General features: G+C 45.0%; 1 long non-coding RNA gene and 1 pseudogene across 1 annotated transcript in view; both read right to left on the minus strand.

Annotated features, from left to right (window-relative positions):
* Positions 1 to 17604, minus strand: part of LOC135276615 (uncharacterized) — a 100523-nt gene that overhangs the window by 28205 nt on the left and 54714 nt on the right. The window lies entirely within an intron of this gene.
* On the minus strand, positions 2597 to 8023 carry LOC135276604 (G1/S-specific cyclin-E1-like; annotated as a pseudogene).

A 17604-nucleotide genomic window follows, 5' to 3' on the forward strand; every position in this document is an offset into this window, starting at 1 on the left:
CATCCTGGCTAACATGATGAAACCCTATCTCAAAAAAAATTACTAAAATTAGTCTGGCTTGGTGGCAGGCACCTGTAATCCCAGTTACTCAGGAGGCTGAGGCAAGAGAATCACTTGAACCTGGGCAGAGGAGGTGTGGTGAGCCAAGATTGTGCCATTGCACTCCAGCCTGGGCGACAAGAGCAAAACTCTGTCTCAAAACAAAACAAAATGAAACAAACAAGGAAACAGAGAACAGGATGGTAGGTTCACTTTTTGGATTCTGAGGATCTGCTGTGCTGAGGCAGGGGTAGGATAGAAAAGAAGTGTGGGTGGAGGGGCAGGTACTGAGTGGTGTGCCTCCTAGTGCAGGGGTCACAGTGGATTATGGTGAGCAACTGCTCTGTGGGGAGAGGGAAGTAGAGAATAATGCACTCACCTGTTTACAGTGTTCACATTCCTCAGGGAATTCACTTAAATATCCTAGAGTTTGCCCTAATCCAAAGGTATAGCTTTAAAAAGAAATACATGTCATTTATTTATTCATTCAACCTCCCTTGTATGTAGCCACAGATGCTGAAGCATTGTTAAAAGGGAAACACAAGACTTAATAAGGCCACCACCTCAATAATATCCAACAAAATGTGATGCAATTCTTGTAATCCCAGTTACTCAGGAGGCTGAGGCAGGAGAATCACTTGATCTTGGGAGGCGGTGGTTGCGGTAACCTGAGATTGCACAATTGCACTTCACTGTGACAGAGCAAGACTCTGCCTCAAAATAATAATAACAATGATGGGAGCTGTACACATTAGGCCTTCAGGTGGACAGTGACCATTAGTAAGGCACTTAGTGGTTCCATCAATGGCCAGGGAACAGACCGTATACTGACACCATGCCCTTCAGCTACATAGGAATTTACTGCGCATTTTTTTCTTAAAATCATAGCTTTAGGCTACTACATTAACAAAGTCTCCAAACAAAATTAATTTTTTTTTAGATGGAGTCTCACTCTGTTGCCCAGGCTGGAGTGCAATGTCCTGATCTCAGCTCACTGCAACCTCCACCTCCTTTGTTCAAATGATTCTCCTGTCTCAACCTCCTGAGTAGCTGTGATTACAGGTGTTCACTACCATGCCCAGCTAATTTTTGTATTTTTAGAAGAAATGAGGTTTCACCACATTGACTAGGCTGGTTTTGAACTCCTGACCTGGTGATTCACCTGCCTCCAGCCTCCCAAAGTGGTGGGATTACAGACATGAGCCACTGTGCCTGGCCCATTTATTTATTTATTTATTTATTTATTTATTTATTTTGAGACTGAGTTTTGCTCTTGTTACCCAGGCTGGAGTGCAATGGCGTGATCTCGGCTCACCGCAACCTCCGCCTCCTGGGTTCAGGCAATTCTCCTGCCTCAGCCTCCTGAGTAGCTGGGATTACAGGCATGTGCCACCGTGCCCAGCTAATTTTTTGTATTTTTAGTAGAGACGGGGTTTCACCATGTTGACCAGCATGGTCTCGATCTCTTGACCTCGTGATCCACCTGCCTCGGCCTCCCAAATTGCTGGGATTACAGACGTGAGCCACCACGCCTGGCCCCATTTATTTTTTACAATAAGATATGGGTAAGGGTGAAAAGAGTCTTAAATAATGCTGATTACAGATTCTTTATGACCTTTAGCCAGGCCTAGGAAAGAAATTATACCTAAGAATTCTATTGAATGTGGAAATAACTTCCACACCAGTGCCATCGAGGGGGGCTGAAGAGACTGAGGCAGGAGAATTGCTTGAACTCAGCAGGTGGAGGTTGCAGTGAGCCAGGATTGTGCCACTGCACTCCAGCCTCAGTGACAAAGCAAGACTCCACCTCCAAAAAAAAAAAAAAAAAAGATAGCAGCACTTATAAAACAAGCATTTGTAAAAGGCATTCTGCATTGTCAACAGATAGTGTGAGAGGAGCAGCCCCAGCTGTGGGCTCTGAATCACAAAAAACTTTTGCTCACAACTACCTGCTCCACTTAGTACCACACAGTGCAGATCCCCTGAGGAGAGACCAACAGCAACAGTTGCGCTCCTCACCTTCAAGCTGGTGCTATTGTGTCAACAACCAATCAAGTCTAGTGTTATCCTCCTTGGCAGCATCTGAAGGACTTACTGGTGTTCTGGAGGAGGCTGATGTACTTGACTCATTTATTTTAAAAGTCTAAGTGGCCAGGAGTGGAGGCTCATGCCTATAATCCAAGCACATTGGGAGGCCAAGGCTGGTGGATCACCTGAGGTCAGGTGTTTGACACCAGCCTGACCAACATGGTGAAACCCCATCTCTATTAAAAATACAAAAAAACAGCTGAGTGTGGTGGTGGGCACTTATAATCCCAGCTGCTGAAGAGGCTGAGGCAGGAGAATTTCCTGAACCTGAGAAAAGAAAAGTCAAAGCAGTCAATAAAAACTACTTCTCCCTGTGCAATGCCATCACAGAAATACTTCTACTACAGAAGAGGTGCAGTCTACCATTTACATGTCTGTAAAAGCTAACACACGCCTCTGCTCCAGTAGACAGAACAGAGCTGTGCAGCCCCTTCCACACAACTGTCTTTGGTGGAGAATGCTGATGTGGCTACAGTGTTCCCTGTCCTCTGCTGTGCATTTTCCTGCTGTGGTGAGGGGTGAGGACCTCAATGGAGAGAGGAGAAATTCTGTTTTGTTCAGACAAGGTGGCTATCTTTGGGCTTTGTCTGGCAAATCTAAGCTGTGTCTGTGGGTCTGTATGCTGTGTGCATCTTCAGCAGGAACCCCTGTGAACTGCTTCAGTTTTGAGCTCCCAGTCTCTCTTGTAACCATGGCAAATGGAACCATCCACTTGACAGAGTTCTTTCTCTCACACCACTGATGCTCTTAAACCTTTTGTGTCAATTCAAGTGAAGAGAAATACAAGGCAGAAGCAGTGAGTACATCCTAAGGAAATTCTAAGCCGTCAGCATCCAGCACACAGAGATCTAAAAGCCCTGCAATCTGTAAACATTTGCTGGGGATGCTGTGGCAATAGCACTTTGTATAAGTCATTTAGAGATGCCACCTGCATGTACACATTCAGCCAGGACACAGTGGCCAGGGGACTTAAATGCCACTCAGGGGCCTTCATACTCATTCATTCCACAGTAAGAATGTTATCTCCTGAACAAGTCCCAAAGTTGCACACTGGTGCAACTGTGAAAAACAGATTTCCTCAAGTTTGGCTGCAGGAAATAAAGATAAAATCCCAATCATCTGTAAAAGTGTTTTTACAACATTCTGTGCTGTCATGTGTTGATCAAAGCAATCCTGTGCCAAGTAAACTATTTCCCTGTGAAGTTTGAGACCTCACATGCCTCCAATAGCCAATCCAGAAGAGGCCACAGAAGACGGTGCCACTGCCTAGAGTGTTCATCCCATAGGTATGACTTTTGCTTGTTTAATATGATTTTCTAGACCTCTTCTCTGTTTGCCCAGATCTGTATAGGCAGTGGTGAGGCTGTGGATCACAGGAAACACTGAGGCTCGCTCAGCCATAGTGGCTCACACCTGTAATCCCAGCACTTTGGGAGTTCGAGGAGGGCAGATCACCTGAGGTCAGGAGTTCAAGATCAGCCTGGCCAACATAGTGGAATGCCGTCTCTACTAAAAACACAAAAAATTAGCTGGACATGGTAGTGGGTGCCTGTAATCCCAGCTACTTGGGAGGCTGAGGCAGATAATCACTCGAGCCTGGGAGCCGGGGTTGCAGTGAGCTGAGATCACACCATTGAAGTTCAGTCTGGGCAGCAAGAGTGAAACTCTGACTCAACAAATAAATAAATAAATAAATAAATAAGAAAAAGAAAAAAATGATGAGGCCTATACATAAAATTTGGATAAACCAGCCTATCTTTTACTTTGTCAGATGTGGGGATCAAAGAGCAGGGTTTTCACAGACTGCATTACTGTCCCAAAGCTTAATGCCACACTGGCCTCTCATAGTCCTGTCAATATTGGCAAGTTGTCTACTGGATTCTGAAAACACACACACACACACACACACACACACACACACACACACACATTTTCCTTCTCTCTGGAACAACAGAGAAATCAGTACCACCTTCTCTTTCCTGCTGCCCCGTTCCCAGTGGAGAGATTGAGACCATCCTGGCCAACGTGGTGAAACCCCATTTCTACTAAAAATACAAAAATTAGCCTGGTGTGGTGGCACATGCTTTTAGTCCCAGCTACTCAGGAGGCCGAGGCAGGAGAATTTCTTGAATCCTAGAGGCAGAGGTTGCAGTAAGCCAAGATCATGCCACTGCACTCCAGCCTGGGCAACAGAGCAAGACTTCATCTTAAAAAAAATAAAAAATTGAACACTTCTGCCATGGCTCAGTTTGCTATCTCATCAGAGAACAACAAAGGCCACCCACCTTGTAGCGTAATAGTCATAACTTTGGTTAAGGCACTTGGAAGGATAACTTTTGGTAAAGAAGATTAAAAGGCAGGAATATCAACTGCTCCTCCTGGCTAACATCTGGTAATAAAAGATTTGAAAGGACTTTTTTTTTTAGCTCAATAGTCAAAACTTGACTTAATTAAAATTTAATATTTTGGACTTTATGTGTATATATTGTTTTAAAGTCTCTGTTCTCTCTGCATAAACATTTCTCAGTCAACTAAATGTTTCCCTTCTTAAACCCCCTGCTAATCACATGCACTTTCTGTTTCCCTATTTCCCTATTTCTTTCTTTTATTTTCTTTTTCTTTTTCTTTTTTTTTTAAATGGAATATCATGTTGTTGCCCTGGCTGGAGGCTGGAGTACAATGATGTGGTCTCCACTAACTGCAACTTCTGCCTCCTGGGTTCAAGCAATACTCCCACCTCAGCCTCCTGAGTAGCTGGGATTACAGACATATGCCACCACACCTGGTTAGTTTTTGCATTTTCAGTAGAAATGGGATTTCACCATGTTGGCCAGGCTGGTCTGGAACTCCTGACCTCATGATCCTCCTTCCTTGGACTCCCAAAGTTCTAGGATTAGTGAGCCACTGTGCCCAGCCTTCCCTATTAGTTTCTATCAGCCCCTCTTTCCTCTTACCAACCTTAGTGCCATATAAGGAAAAAATAAGATAAAATAAAATTCAAATAGCCCAGGATCCCTTAAGAAAAACACAAAAGGCACCCCAGACTCATTTTTGTGAAAAACTGCTGTTTTTTCCTCAGGGAATCCCAAGAGGAAATCCAAGAGAGGACAAAGACCTCCCAGATCTAAAACTCTGTTTCTTTGCATTGCATGACCTAATTTTGGCTTTGGATGGCATCAGAAATCACTTTGTATTGTGAGAATACTTGACTTTGATGTATATAATGGCTGGGAAATGGGCTGATTGGCACTGGTTCCCCCCAGCCTTGGGAGAATGTTTTTGTAGCAAAACACACTGAAAATATTGCATGGCCAGGTCCCCAAGGCCTTGTTCTCTTTTTGAGAACCCAAAATTCAGTTTAGGCTCTACCCTGAATCCAATGGTCCAGTTAAAAGATACAGACCAAATTAAAAGCACTTATCTAAATCCAATTGATCTCTTTATAAGATCCTATGATAGACTGGGCATGGTGGCTCATGCCTGTAGTCCCAGCACTTTAGGAGGCTGAGGTGGGCAGATCATGAGGTCAGGAGATCGAAACCATCCTGGGTAACATGGTAAAACCCATCTCTACTAAAAATAATTTAAAAAAAATTGGCCAGGCATGGTGGTGGGTGCCTGTAGTCTCAGTTACTTGGGAGGCTGAGGCAGAAGAATCATTTGAACCCAGGAGGCAGAGGTTATAGTGAGCCAAAATTGTGCCACTGCATGCCAGCCAGGCAAGGCATGGTGGCTCTTGCCTGTAATTTCAGCACTTTTAGAAGATAAGGTGGGATGATCACTTGGCTTCAGCAGTTGGAGACCAGCCTGGTTACACAGAAGAAAGGAAAACATTAGCTGGGCATGGTGGTGAGCCCCTGGAGTCCTAGTGTCTACACTAGCCAAATGTGTACACAGATTAAAAAAGGGTCACCAGAGAATCACCAACCTGCCTGCACACTGGGAGAATGGGGTGGAGCTTTCATAAATTCACATATTCGTCAGGCAGAGAGGAGCCTGGTCACTTCAGCTTGTGTTGGGGTGGCCTGGAATTCAATCTGTGAGGTGGGGTTCTGTCAGCAGGACTCCCTCTCAATTTGTGAGAGGCTTTTTTTCCTTTTCTTTCTATTTCCTTTTCACCCAATAAATTCTGCTCTACTCACCCCTCAATGTGTCCATGAGCCTATTCTTTCGTGGTCATGTGACAAGAACCCAGTTATAGTTGAACGAAGGAGCAAAATTCTGCAACACTAGCTATCAGGAGGCTGAGGAAGGAAAATTGTTTGAGCCCTGGAGTTCAAAGTTGCAGTCATCTAGGAGCATGCCACCGCACTCCAGTATGAGTGACAGAGGATGACCCTATCTTCAAAAAAATAAAAATAAAACAATAATATTGGCAAATAAAGAATTTTATAAATGTATAAGATCTACTTCTATCTGTGTGCCCATATGTGTATTTATTTACATGTCTTATGTGCCTATTGTAAGGCTTGTTAGTTTCTTGCCGAGTTTAAAATGAAGAAACTGAAGCCAACACAAGAAGATCCAATGTGAAGGATTTATTCAGCTCCTGGGTGAGGTTCTGTGGTCTGACAGGAGGGGCTGGAGAAGTTGCATGGACTCCTCTCAGATGTGGGGTTTTATAGGGAGTGGAGGCATTCGATTGGTTGTGGGAGAGCAGGGTGTGGGCAAAGCAGGACTACTATTGGGTAGGGTTACAAGACTTTGTTTGCATACAGGACTCAACTGCTTATGGCTAGAGTTACAAGACTTCATTTGCATACTAGACGACTGCTATTGGCTAAAGTTACAAGACTTCATTTGCATACTAGACTTGACTGCTATTGGCTAGAGTTACAAGACATTGTTTGCATTTTGGCAGCATTTTTAAGGGAGAGCTAGGCTGTGTGAGGGGGGTGGATGAGCTCCTGGGGGTGGGTGTTCAAGTTCCTGGCTAGGTGACTGGCCTTACATTCCGACCTTTTGATGATAGAGGGTGGCGCTCTTTCTGGCTACTTCCTGCTGAATAGGGGCAGAGTGAGGGGGACAGGTCAGTTGGCTGGTGACTCGACTGAGAATCGGACGTAGGGATGAAGCAGCATTTGGTTAACAGCCACTCATCCAATTTCTCGCATATGAGCTTGTAGGAACCTGGGCCAGTGATGTGATTTGTCACTGGAGGGAGGCCAGGGAGGCGACTGATGCTTCAATGGCCACACAGAGCTTGTCTTCCAGTTGAGCAGCTGAAGTGATACTGTACCCTAGGGCACCGCTCCTTAGCCCATCTGCTGCTAGAGAGGATGCTAGAGAGAGACCAACAACTATTGGGAGGAAGACTGCTCATTTGTTTCAGTGAGCAGAGGGAAGTGTAAGGTGAGATAGGAGCTCAGCTTGCCCGTATACCTTTAACTGTGAGACTAGAATAATGGACACACAGAGGGAGCGGAGGGGGGCATTTATAATCTTGGTTAGGTTCCCATTACACCAAAAGTATCCTCCTGGAGGCGCATAAAGGGTGGATCTTACTTTTGCAGTTGTATTGCAGCTGGAGCTGTTGGCCTTTCCATAGCAGAGAAGGAGACCTTGGAAGTGTGCCTTGAACAGCGGGATCCCCATTAGGGTGGTGTCAGGTCCCGTAGATGATCATGACAGGTTGAACCTGGTCTGGAGGGGAACTGCAGCCAAGGGGGGGTTGTTAAGGGAGGCACCTAAAGGCAATTAGTGAAGTTTATGTCTTGGTCTAGTGTTAGCCAAGAGAAAGGTTGGGGGTTGTTGCACCTTCATTATCACCCTTATTATCATCACTGTCATCACTACAACCTTTATCATCACCACCTTCAGCATCATCACTTTTACCATCACTACCATTAGCATCATCACCATTACCACCTTTGCCCTTTACCATTACTTTCATCATTATTACCATCATTATTAATAGTCACCTTCATCTCGAGGGCCTGAGTTGGTTAGTTAAGGTGGCCTCATTCTGTAGGTCCATTGGGGAGGTGATGTGCCTTGAGGGTGGCTGAATCTGTGACTACTGCATTGGCCACTTTTCATCACCCCTCCACTGTCACTATTGAACTCCCATTTACATAAAAATTAAGGTCTGGGCTAGAGAGAGGAAGGTTAGGCAGGCCCTTCCAAGGTATAACAAATGTGTCCATTAGTTTAGGACAGGAATGGGCTAGGGAAGAGGAATGGGATGGAAGAGGAAACAAAGTAGCTGAGTTGAGTAGAGAAGTGGGATGAAGGCTGACTGAAGGATTTTCAAAGAGAAAGTAAGACTCAGAGTGTAGAGGAATGGTAAAGAAGGCATCTTTGAGGTCAAGAACTGTAAAAATGGAGGCAGTGGAGGGAATGTTGGATAGCAGAGTGTATGGGTTGGGGACTACAGGGTGAAAGGGTACCACCACCTTGTTGATAAAGTGTAGGTCCTGAACTAGGTGGTAGTCACTGGATGACTTTTGGGGCATGGTGTCGGTTAGGAGGGGCAGTAGGAAGTGTGCGGGAGATGGACTTGAGTATGGGGTGCCAGTAAGTTGGAGAGTGGCCCCACAGTCTGAATATCTCATCCTAACAGGGGAACTGGGCATGAGGGTATGATTAGAAAGGAGTGAGAAAAGGGGTGTCCTTCGAGGACACAGGTTAAAGGATGAGTTTGATTAGGGCAGGAAGGCTTTCTATTAATTTCCATGACTGAGAATTAGGCCCTGAGTAGGAAGGCAATACAGAATAGTTAGCTCCCATATCCACTAAGAAGGAAGTGGACTTACCCGCTACCTGCAGCTTTACCCTGGGCTTGGCAAGGGTGATGGGGGTCCTCAAGTCCGGGCTGCATCAGTCATCCAGAAGGCCGAGAAGTTCAAGTGAAGGGATTGCTTCCTGCAGACCGGCCTGCTCCTCACATAGAGGTGCGGGGAGTGGGCCTGTGGTCCAGGACAGGCAATCAATCTTCCAGTGTCCAGCCTGTTTGCAGCTTGGGCAGGGTCTGGGAGGTGGATGAGGACAGGGGCACTGCCAGGCCCAATGTCCCTCTTAGTCACATCTGAAACAGGACCTGGGCTGGGCCCTTGAAGCATTTTGGAAGGGTTTCGATGGACTTCCCCCACTGGGCATTTGGGGGGCTGCTGACATCAGGGCTGCTACAAGAGCTCGGGTTTGGAGGCCTACCTTCTGCCATAAGTAGGCCTGTCGGGTGGCCTCAGCCTTATCCTCTCGGCCATTAAAAACTTTGAATGCCATGTTTACCAGGTCCCATATGGGAGTTTGGAGGCCCTCCTCAGCTTTTTTAAGTTTCCTCCTTATATCAGCTGCTGACTGGGAAATGAAGTGGGTGGCTAGGACTGTAGCCTCCCACTAAGGAGACTGGATCCAGCCGGGTATGGAGGATCATAGCATTCATTAATCAGCAAAGGAAGGTGGCTGGGTTTTCATCAGGTCCCTGAGTTATTTCACTGAACCTGTCATAATTAACTACCTTCTGGGCTGTGCTTTGCATGCCCGCTAGGAGGCACTGTATCATTTGGTCTTGGCAGCGGCAGCCATCTCGACCATCCTGATAGTCCCAATTAGGGTCAGCCTCGGGGACTGCTGCCACACCTACTGGTATCTGGTTGTCAGTTAGGTGTACCTGATCAGTGTGTGCTCAGGCTGCTATAAAGACCCAGTCATGCTCATCTGAGGTGAGGGTGGAGGATAGGATTACATATGTGTCATGCCAGGTTAGGTCGTATGCCAGAGTAAGATAGTGGAATTCTTTGGTGTAAGCAGTAGGATTGGTGGAGAAAGACCCTAGGCATTTTTCAATGGCTGATAGATAGGAGAGGGAGAAGGGAACATGCACTCGGACAATGCCCTCTGCTCCAGCCACCTTGCAGAGGGGGCAAAGGAGGGAGGCTTCATCGTTAGGAGCACAGCGTGAGTGGGTGTGAGCACTAACAGGAGAGGCCAGGTTGGGATTAGGAGGTGGAGGAGCTGAGGGGGGTTGAAGTCTGTCATAAAGCAGAGGATTATTGGGTTGGGCCAGTGGAAAGGAGAGTTCCTCAGGCACATCGGGGTAGGAAAAGAAAGAGGAGGAGGGTGGAGGGGTTAAGGGTGAAGATGAGGTTTCTTTAACTAGGAACACCTGGGCAGTGGTGCAAGAGGAACAGAGGGTGGGGTGGGAACGAAGATACCAGAAAGCCTGAACATAAGGGATTTCTGACCATTTACTGTTCTTTCCGCAAAAGTTACCAGAGGCCACTTAGACTGGTTGTCTAGAGGATACTGTGGCCAGGCGACGGTGGAAAGGAAGAGCAGATTTTTCCTTTTTATGGAAAGACCTAGTTTGGGTAGGTTTTGGACTAGACATCCTAATGGCGACTTGGGGTCTAAGCGGGACTTCTGATTCCCCATAGTTGGCTTTTGTGGGGCAGTCAGAGGCGAGGAAGGGATAGGAACAGGTATTACACCCAACACAGGCAGAAGTATTCCTTTCCCAGAGAGGGTGGCTGAGAAAACCTACAGGCTCCAATGATTAATGCAATGATGATAATAAGGAGGAAAACAAAGAGACAGGGCTAGGACTGTCTGCCATATGGCAAAATTAGAGGCTACAATAAAGACAGTCCCACATATAAGAGTGACGGTCAAAGGATGGGTGCCCCCCAGATGGGAGACCAATCTGATGCCTTCCTGGCCACATCCCCAAAGGGATGTTTCAGGGGCATCTTGGCTAAGGTCTACCCATATAACCCCTGGGCCCAGTCACCTCAGAACTTTTCAGTCCAGAGGTGAATCACCATTATGCCTTATGACGTCCCTGTGGAACTGTGGGTTGAGGCCCACACAAGTCCCATAGCTGTTAAGCCATGGGACTACACATAAACTCACTCACTCACTCACATCGGGATTAGGAAGAGAAACTGAAGGTGCAGTTCTAGAGAGAGAGAGAGAGAGAAAGATAGAGCTAAGAGTGGGAAGCGGCCACCATCTTAGGAGTGGGGAACGGCCACCATCTTAGGTGCAGGAGAGAGAGAGAGAAAGAAACTGAAAGTTCAGTTACTTAATTAACAGGAGCCTTTGTGCCAACACGCTGGTTCAAAATAAAGATTTTGGTTGTGTAAGCCAGGGGTTTTGACTCTGTCATGAGGCAGGGCTGCTTGAGTGGGGCTCTGAGTACCCACACCTCAGTTGCTGGTGAGGGTTCAGGAAAGTGGGGATGTCTCCCTCAAAATCCTGACCCTAAGAAACCCCTCATGGGGAGAAGACAATAGTGCAGGGATGTCTCCTCTTACACTCAGGTCCTAAGCTGGAGTCCCAGACTCACAGCAGCCGGAGTCCTGGACTCACGGTAGGAATCCCTGACATTGCAATGGTTTTGAACAGGGACTACCCAAGGACAGCGGGTGGAGTAGTGGGCAACAGAAGTCTTACCTTGTAGTGTAATGGCAGCTCCCTGGTCCAGCTTTGAGTGGAGGAGTCAGTTTCCCCCAGGAGGGGTCTTACAACTCCTCCTGGGTTTCGGCACCACTTGTAAGGATTGTTAGGTTCTCGCCGAGATTAAAATGAAGAAACTGAGGCCAACACAAGAAGGTCCAATGTGAAGGATTTATTCGGCTTCTGGGTGAGGTTCTGTGGTCCCACAGGAGGGGCCAGAGAAGTCACACGGACTCCTCTCAGACGTGGGGTTTTATAGAGAGTGGAGGCGTTCGATTGGTTGTGGGAGAGCAGGGTGTGGGCAAAGCAGGACTACTATTGGGTAGGGTTACAAGACTTTGTTTGCATACAGGACTTGACTGCTATTGGCTAGAGTTACAAGACTTTGTTTGCATACTAGACTTGACTGCTATTGGCTAGAGTTACAAGACTTCATTTGCATACTAGACTTGACTGCTATTGGCTAAAGTTACAAGACTTCGTTTGCATACTAGACTTGACTGCTACTGGCTAGAGTTACAAGACTTCGTTTGCATTTTGGCGGGGTTTTTAAGGGAGAGCTAGGCTGTGCGACAGGGGTGGATGAGCTCCCGGAGGGGGGTGGTGTCCAAGCTCCTGATGAGGCCACTGACCTTACACCTATGTGATGGTTCCATTACCAAAATACATAGAAGAGCTCTAATAAATTGGCTTAAAGTAACAGTAGTCCAGGAGCGACTGCTCACGCCTGTAATCCCAGTGCTTTGGGAGGCCAAGTCAGGTGGATCACGTGAGGTCAGGAGATTGAGACCAGCCTGGCCAACATGAAATCCCATCTTTTTAAAAATGCAAAAAATTAGCTGGGCATGGTGGTGGGTGCCTGCAATCCCAGATACTCTGGAGGCTGAAGCAGGAGAATTACTTGAACTCAGGAGGTGGAGGTCGCAGTGAGCTGAGATCGTGCAATTGTACTCCAGCATGGGTAATAAGCAAAAGTCCAACCAAAAACAAACAAAAACAAAAACAAAAAAAACCCAAAAAACTCAAAAACTCAAAAAAAGAAAAAAGAAAGAAAGAAAGAAAGAAAAAGACAAAAAGAAAGAAAAAAGCATGTACTGAAATCAAATATTTTATCAGAAAATAGATATAGAAATTCAATTCAAATGCCTTTTAGTTCATGTGACTTTAGTAATCTTTAGTATATAAAGGTAAGTTTTAAATTATTGATGAAATACAATAAAAAAGGACTTCAAAATTTAGACATTTGGTTTGAATTAGTCAGGTCAGATACCATCTCAGCTAGATTCCTGCCCTTCCTCCTTCAGATGGACTTTATTGTTGCCCAGACTGGAGTGCAATGGCACAATCCCGGCTCACTGCAACATCTGCCCCCCAGCTTCAAGCAATTCTCCTACCCCAGCCTCCTGAATAGCTGTGATTACAGATGCATGCCATCATACTTGCATAATTTTGTATTTTTTTTTTTGGAAGAGACAGGATTTCACCGTGTTGGCAAGGGTGGTATCGATTTCTTGACCTTGTGATCCACTGGACTCAGCCACCCGACGTACTGGGATTACAAGTGTGAGCCACTGCAACTGGTAATTTCTATTCTTTAAGTCATCCTGTGTGTGGTACTTTTTTTTGGCTGCCCTAACAAATTAAAACACACCTAATACCCTGCCTAATATCTGGACAAGATTATGAATTATCTGAGTTTTCTAATATTTGAGTGAATCAATTGAAAGTTGACAAGTATAGATGATAAAGGGTCATTTCCCAGACACTTTGGGTCCCATGGTTGCTCTTTTCAGTTTTACTCAGAACAAAGCTAGTGGTCCCAATCTGATATACAATCACAAGCTGCATTTGTTTCTTGAGATGCTGAGGAAGTAAGTTTTCCCCTAATTTTCTAGAAATTATGAGAAATAATTATTTTGTAATCATTACTAAAGTAAAGGGGATTTTTACCCATCTTACTTTTTGCAAGTATGGTGTGTTTTCTTCCTGCTTTTAAGGGTGTATCTTAAAATCCTATAAGCTAATCACATCACTTTCATGATTCTCTCTGCATTTACCCCTTGGTACTGGAGAGACCCTTACTGCATCTCAGTAAGGATGAGATGTGTTCTCATGTATTGTCACTAGAATGGATGTGTTTTTCCATGATTCACAGAATCTAACCATATCCTGGCTACAACATACTCACTTTGGATCTAAGGACACATAGAAGTTGAAATTGCAAGGGTAGAAAAGGATATTCATAAAAATAGTAATTAAGATTTTTTTTACGATCTCTCATAAGATTCTATGGGAGGCGTGTGTTGGTTATAAACATGGCAGGGAGAGACATGTCCTAGGTATGGGTATGTGGGGGCACAGCAAAGGCGGGAAAAATTACTTGTGGAGTAAAGAACAAGGAAGTGGAAAGGCATATTTTTCTACAGACTGGGACTGGTGACAAGAGTTGGTGACCAGGCAGGTGACTAAGGTAACTAGAGGTGGGAGATACAAGGACAAGGAAGTTGATTTTGAGAACAAAGAACATCTCCTTTCTTCATCTCCTTCCCTTATCTCCTTCTGTCATCTTCTTCCAAAGAAAAAATAAGTAAAACTTCTCAAAAGGAACTGTTTGTTCCTAACATATAGTATCCTGGGGAAGGACCATGTCTTAGAAAGTAGGTGTGGAGTCGAAGCTCTAAATAAAGCCCCGCCTACAGCCACAATTTCACTTTATTTTGATGAAATTATGTGTCATTTTTGGTAAAATTGGGGCTCACAAATCTCTCCTCAGGGATCTCTCCAGTAGCAGGGATGATGTGTTTCCCTCCTCCACAGTTACGCTTTACAGATAAGTGGATCTAGGTCTCAGTTTCAATTATTTAAAACACGAGAGACTTGGATGTGTGCATGCCACAAAAAGGTGAAAGAATGCTCGCTGTCACTTTCCCTTCTCTCACTGCACCGTGAACAAGAATCTGCTCTACCTTGATCTTTTGAATGGGGAGGAGGATCACACTCCTGCCTAACCTTCAAATTTCCAGAGCTAAACCTGCTGCCCAAACAGTTTTGTTCATTGTAAAGACTAAACCCTACACCAAGAGCTCTCCCTTCACCCACCATAGCAGGGACTGAATCCCATGAAAAGAAATCCTGGCTCAAAATGTCCATTGTCATGTCCCTTCCATCTAAATGAAGCCAACATATCCATCACAATATGGGGTATTGATAAGGATATAAAAATAATTACCACAAAAATTTGACACATACATTCTTTTTATTACATCAACTTTTTTTTTTGTCCTGAAAATATAAAGAAAAGAAGCCTGCACAGCAGTAGAAGTTTTTCCCCTGGGAGAAAATTATCTCTCCAATTGACAAGCTGAAGCCAGAATCACTAGAATGAAGCAAGACTTTCAGGAATGACACAGCACTGGATCTTGGGGCAGCCAGAGTTAGGGAGGGCTCACATTCTAGGTGACACCAACCTTTGGCTCTCCTTTTTTTTGTTCTCATTGTAAGAACCAAATTTCAGAGTATCAAGAGACAGTCAAGCCAAAGAAATTGACTCTATTTTATTCCTTAGAAAATTGAATCTCAAGGATAATCCAGACTGTTATGGGCTAAATTGTAACTCCCCAAATTGACATGTTGATTGCCCTAATCCCTAGTACCTGAGAAAGTGACTGCATTTGGAGAGATCTGTAAGGAGGTCATTAAGGTAAAATGAGGTCATGTGAGTGTGCCCTAACTCAATGTGACTGGTGTCCTTATAAAAACAGATTAGGATACAGACAGACACAGAGGAATGACCATGTGAAGACATAGGGAGAAGACATCTACAAGCCAAGTAAAGAAGGTGCAGAAGAAATGTGCACCGCCAACACCATGATCTTGGACTTCCAGCCTCCAAAACTGTGACACAACACATTTCTGTGTTGTTTCTTTGTTTTTGTTTTGAGACAGAGTCTCCCTCTGTCACCCAGGCTGGAGTGCAATGGTGCTATCTTGGCTCACTGCAGCCTCCACCTCCCAGGATCAAGGGATTCACCTACCTCACCCCAGAGCAGCTGTGACTACAGATGTGTACCATCAGGCTCAGTTGATTTTTGCATTTTTAGGAGAGACAGGGTTTCACCATGTTGGTCAGGATGGTCTCAATCTCTTGACCTGGTGATCTGCCTGCCTCGGCCTCCTGAAGTGCTGGGATTACAGGCATGAGCCACCATGCCTGGCAATTTTTGTTTTTTTAAGTCACCCATTGTATGGTGCTTCATTATGGACACACTAGCAAATTGAAACACACATAGTACCCTGCCTAGTATCTGGACATAGAATTTTTTCAAGATTATAAATTATCTGGGTTTTCTAAGAATTGAGTGAATCAATAGAAAATTGACGAGCATAGATGATAAAGGGTCACTTTCAAGCCACTTTGGGAACTGTAGTCCCCTCTCAAAAGTGGAGATGTCCCCAGTTCTTTTCAGTTTACTCAGAACATTGATTGATTGTCATCTCAATCTGATACATAATCACAAGCTATATTTAAGTTTCTTGAGATGCTGAGAGAGCAAATTTTCCCATAATTTTCTAGAAATTAGTAGAAGTAATTATTTGGTAATCATTACTAAAGTAAAAGGGGATTTTTACATAGGGCTTTGCAAATATGATGTGTTTTCTTCCTGCTTTTAAGGGTCATGTTTCTGAAAATCATATAAACTGATGACTTCACTTTCATGATTCTCTCTGCATTTACCCCTTGGTACTGGAGGGACCCTCACTGCATCTCAGTAAGGATGATATGTGTTCTCTTTTATTCTCAGTAAAATGGTTGTGTTTATCCATGTCTCACAGATGAATTAAAAACACCAGGACTTGGTGAGATTCCCCTGTGGTCACAGCCATTGAGTGGTGGAGCAGTGACAAGCACACAGCACCCTTGATTTAGTCCAGTACTTTCGGTGCCAGAAGAACTACAGAATTGCAACCCTTGATTTTCATATATTTGATTATTTTCTCTATTTTCCTTCCTTCCTTCCTTCCTTCCTCCTCCTCCCTCCTTCTCCTCCTTCTTCCTTTCTCTCTCTCTCTTTCTTTTTTGAGACAGGATCTGACTCTATTGAACAGGCTGGAGCACAGTGGCACAGTCTCAGCTGACTGCAACCTTTACCTTCCAGGTTCAAGTGATTCTCCTGCTTCAGCCTTCTGAGTAGCTGGGACTACAGATGCATGCCACCACAACTGGCTAATTTTTGTATTTTTAGTAGAGACGTGGTTTTGCCATGTTGGCCAGGCTGGTTTCGAACTCCTGACCTCAGGTGATCCTCCCACCTCAGCTTCCCAAAATGCTAGAATTACAGGTGTAACCCACCATGCTCAGTCATTTGATTATTTTCTTAACCAGAGAAGAAAAATGCATGGTGAAAATAAAATGCAAGAGCCCTAAGCCCTTGCCTTAGATTTACTGGGTTGAGGGATGGAGAGAGAGGCTGCCACTGATTTTCTGAATTTCAGCTCCCATTGTTGGTCACTCAACTGAGAGCAGGAAAGTTTACCTTCTGCACTTGGGGCATCAGGACAAAGATGACAGGGAGTCCCACATTACTGTGAAAGAGAAAAGAATCCCTCCTGCCTTATGAATCATGTCCCAGTTTTCTCATTGCATGTGCTTTCCTGCATGCACAGCAATTTCTCCTTCCTTCAAGCACCAGCTGTCACAGGGCAAATATAGAAACAGCAGAAAGGAATTGCTACTGAGCCTGATGCTCTAATGGAAGCTCTGAGTGGAGACTTTATTTTACTCTCGGTGCCTCTGAATCAGTACAGAGTTTTACCTGACTCCACTCTGGCTTCAATTCGATCAAGGTCTATATGCTCTGGGACCTTTCCAGCTCCTCATCAGATATGATGAAGAATGCCATGTCCAACTCCTGGGGTCCTTCATGGCAGTGAGAGGCAGCTCCTAATCAGGGGGAGCTTTAGGGTGACCAAGGCCTCATAGACTTCATTACTGTTGGGCCACTTGCCATCAGTCCTTGGACAACAATGGATCCATGGGATTGGATTCACTCCTGACATGTTTGAGATGGAGGTAAAGAC

This window comes from Aotus nancymaae, unplaced genomic scaffold (assembly GCF_030222135.1).
Source record: "Aotus nancymaae isolate 86718 unplaced genomic scaffold, 86718_ANA_hifiasm-v0.15.2.pri h1tg000027l, whole genome shotgun sequence".
Lineage (NCBI taxonomy): Eukaryota > Metazoa > Chordata > Mammalia > Primates > Aotidae > Aotus > Aotus nancymaae.